Raw genomic sequence first — 4491 nt, forward strand, 5'->3', positions numbered from 1 at the left:
AAATGAAGAGCTTTATTTCTTACAATAAAGGTATCACATTGTTTAACTAATACACTCTTCTTCTGTACTAACAGAACTTGTTAGTTTAGGGACTCTGTTGGGGCAATGGTTAAAATGCTTGAGTGCTAACCAAAAGATTGGTCTTTCGAATCTGGCAGTAGACTCACACGAGAAATGTGGTAGTCTGTTTCCATAAAGATAACAGCCTTGGAAACTCTATGGGGACAGTTATACTCCATTCTATAGGCCACTATGAGTTGGAATTGACTTGATAGCAATAGGTTTCAACTCGAAAACTATACTTCTGAACATTCTTTTCAGAAGAAATAGCCCTATAAAATATTTGAGTCATTGAAATGTAAGTAAATGGTATTAGGCAGATCTTTAGGAAAAGATGCTTTAAGGATGAGAAGACTAAGCTGCCATACACCTTTGGGTCTTCCCTTTCATTATTCCTAAACTTCAGAATGAACTTTTGAGTTAGCATACTATTTTTGCTGTGACAATGAGATGACAATGCAGGGAAAGCTGAGGAAGAAGATAGTGGAGCCTGAATTCCCAATAATATGATAGAGCTATAATGTCATCTTTGGATTGTTTACCTACAGGCATCTATATACATGAGAAAATAAACTAATTTGAACAGGTACTGGCCATTTTGGTTTGGACAATGATATAGTTTACTTTGCTGGGAACAATAAATAGAAGGGTAAATGTATCACATTCATAATCAAAAAGAGCATTTCAAGATCTATCTTAAAGACAGTGCTGTCTATGATAAGATAACATCCATATGCTTTCAAGGAAGACCAGTTAATACCATTATTATTTGAATTTATGCACTAGCCACTAAGGTCAGTGGTAATGAAATAAAAAAATTCTACCAAATTCTTCATTCTGAAACTACTCAACCGTGCAATTACGATGCATTGATAATTGCTGGTGTTTGGAATGTGAAAGTTGGAAAAAAGGAGGCAGAATGAGTACTAGGAAAATAAATCCTTGATGGTGGAAATGATGCTGAATATTGCATGATAGAATTATGACTTATTCATTATATGCTTATATGACTAATGTAAATCATTCAAACTTTAAATACAAAAAAATTGTAAGTATATATTGTGATTTGTTTACATGTGATTTGTTTATTGACTAAGACATATTTTGATGGTTGATTTTTGTTTCTCCAATTATTTATGAAAGAGTTATTCACAGAATAAAGAGTGCATTGAGATATAGGGGAATGTTTTCAGAGCTGAATGTTTGATAGCCAGGGTGAGAAAATGCCTTTTTAAAACAACACAAGAAGCAATTATATACCTGGACCTCACCAGATGGAATACACAGGAATCAAATTGACTGCATATGTGGGAAGAGAGGATATAGAAACAATAAAAAATCTAGGGGCTGACTATGGAACAGACTATCAATTGATCATATGCAAGTTCAGGCTGAAACTGAAGAACATTAAAACAAGTCCATGAGAACCAAAATATATCCTTAAATATATCCCACAGATTTGATCCATTGGACACTGTGACCAAACACCAGAAGAGTTGTGAAACGGCATGAAGAAAATCATACATTAAGAAAGTAAAAGGTAATTAAAAACACAGGAAAAAAATGAAAAGACCTAAGTGGATGTCAGAAGAGACCCTAGGACTTGCTTTTTGACATATAAAACTAGAATGACTAGGAAAAATGATGACATAAAAGAGCTGAACAAAAAATTTCAAAGGGAAGCTTGAGAAGACAAAGTAAAAAATTACAAGGAAACGTGCAAAGATCTGGACTTAGAAAACCAACAGGGAATGAATGAACTGAAGAAAAAATTCAAGTCTTGGGTTCCATTATTGAAGGATTTTATAGGGACAATATTGAATGATGTAGGAAGCATCAAAAGAAGATGGAAGGAGTACACAGAGTAACTGTACCAACAAGAATTTGTTGATGTTCAACCATTTCAAGAGGTAGCATATGATCAAAACAAATGATATTGAAGAAGTCCAAGCTGCACTGAAAGCAGTGGTGAAGAACAAGTTTCAAGGAACTGATGGACTACAAATTGATATGTTTCAACATATTGATGAAGCATTGGAGGCGCTTACTCATCAAGGAGCTCTGGTAGCGTAGTGGTTACAAATTGGGCTGCGAACCTTAAGGTCAGCAGTTCTAAACTACCAGCTGCTCCGTGGGAGAAAGATGAGGCTTTCTACTCCCGTAAAGATTTATACCCTTGGAAACCCTGTACAGGGTTGCTATGGGTCGGAACCGACTCAACGGCCCTTAACAACAACTCATCTATGCCAAGAAATTTGACAGATGGATACCTGACCAACTGATTGGAAGAGATCCATATTTGTGCAACTTCCAAAGAAAGATGACCCAATGATATGTGGAAATTATCGAACAATATCATTAATATCACTTGCAAGTAAAATTTTGCTGAGGATAATTTTTTAAATGGCTGTAGCAGTGCATGGACGGAGAAATGCCAACAATTAAAGCCAGATTCATAAGAAGATGTGGAATGAAGAATATAATTGGTCGTGTCAGATGGATCTTGGTTGAAAGCAGATAATACCAGAAAGATGATTAATTGAACTTTATTAATTGTGCAAAGACATTAGACTGTATGGATCATAACAAATGATGGATGACATTGTAAAAAAATGGGTATTCCAGAACACTTAATTGTGTTCATGAGGAAATTGTACAAAGACTAAGAGGCAGTCATTCCAACAGAACAAAAGGATACAGAATGATTTCAAATCAGGTAAGGTGTACTTCAGGGTTGTATTCATTCACTGTACTTTTTCAATCTGTATGTTGTTGTTAAGTGCCATTGGATAAGTTATGACTCATAGTGACCCTGTATAGGGTGTCTGAGTGGTGGCTGATGGGTTTCAACCACTGAATTTGTAGTTAGTAGTTCAGTACTTATCCTAAAGTGCCACATACTAAGCAAATAATCTGGATTATATCGAGCTGGATTATATGAAGATGAACATGATATCAGGATTGGAGACTCATTAACAATCTATGATATGCAGATGACACAACCTTCTTTGTTGCAAAGAAAGAGGACTTTAAGTATTTTATGATGAAAAATAAAGAATATAGACTTCAATATGGATTTCATCTCAATGTAAAGTAAATTAAAACCTTACAAATTAACCAATAAATAACATCATGATAAATGGAGGAAAAAAAATAAAGTTGTCAAGGACTTCATTTTATTTGGATCCACAGTCAATGCTCATGGAAACAGCAGTCAAGAATTCAAATGCATGATGCATTAGGCAAATAACTGTAAAAGACCTCTTTAAAGTATTAAAGTGCAAAGATATCACTTTGAGAACTAAGGTGCACCTGACCCAAGCCATGGTATTTTCAATTGCCTCATATGAATGTGAAAGTTGGATAATGAATAAGGAAGACCATAGAAGAATTGATGCATTTGAAGTATCATGATGGCAAAAAATATGGCAAGTCCCACAGACTGCCAGAAAAATGAACGAATCTGTCTTGGAAGAAGTGCAGACAGAATGCTTCTTAGAAGTTAGGATGGTGAGATTTCTTCTGATGTCCTTTGGACATGTTGTCAGGAGGAATAAGTCCTTGGAGAAGGACATCATGCTTGGTAAAGTGAAGGGTCAGCAAAAAAGAGAAAGACCTTCAAAGAGGTGGATAGACTGAGTGGTTGCAACAATAGGTTAAATGGCTAAAACATAACAACAATTGCAAGTACGGCACAGGTGTGTGCACTGATTTGTTCTGTTCTGCACTGACTCCCTGTGAGTCACCCAACAAGAAAAATTTGTATATGCCACTTTTTAATGAAAGTTTTTATTACAAGTAACCAAATGCAATTCATTACTAATGGATTTACTCTTTGCGTTGGATGGAAAATGTAAGATGTATTCTCACTAAAGTCAGAAAAAAGTCAAGAATGCCCACGCTCACCACCTGTTTTCAACATTGTAGGAACAGTTTTACTCAGTACAGTGAAGAAATAGAAAAAATAAGAGGCACAAAGGTTGCAAAGTGTTACACACCGCAGGTATTGGGGTGTTGAGGACCAGTGTCATGGACAAAAATTTCAGCATGTGGCCACGCTCCGACCTGCTGGCCAGAGACCCTGTGGGCTCAAGGAAGTAACCTCTGGACGTCCCCGGTTCATTGGCTTTTGCGAACTCATTGTGGGGCTAGCTCTGTATAACTCTCTTTAGTCCTATTAATTCCTGCTATGCTTCGAACCCCTGTAATTGCAGCTTCTGAGAAATTGGTTTCTTATGTGCCCCTCTTAATGTCTCCACTGCGTTGGCAGTGCTTAAGGTTCTAAGAACAAATCTCTCTGAGGAACAGACTCTGGCCACTGGGCAAACTCATCCAAACTGTTCTTTATCAAATTATTTAGTTATGTTTGATATTAACTTACTACATGAGCCCTTGATACCCATGGACAAATATTAAACTGCTCCTAAAGCC

The sequence above is a fragment of the Chrysochloris asiatica genome, unplaced genomic scaffold, assembly GCF_000296735.1.
Source record: "Chrysochloris asiatica unplaced genomic scaffold, ChrAsi1.0 scaffold00229, whole genome shotgun sequence".
Taxonomy (NCBI): Eukaryota; Metazoa; Chordata; class Mammalia; order Afrosoricida; family Chrysochloridae; genus Chrysochloris; species Chrysochloris asiatica.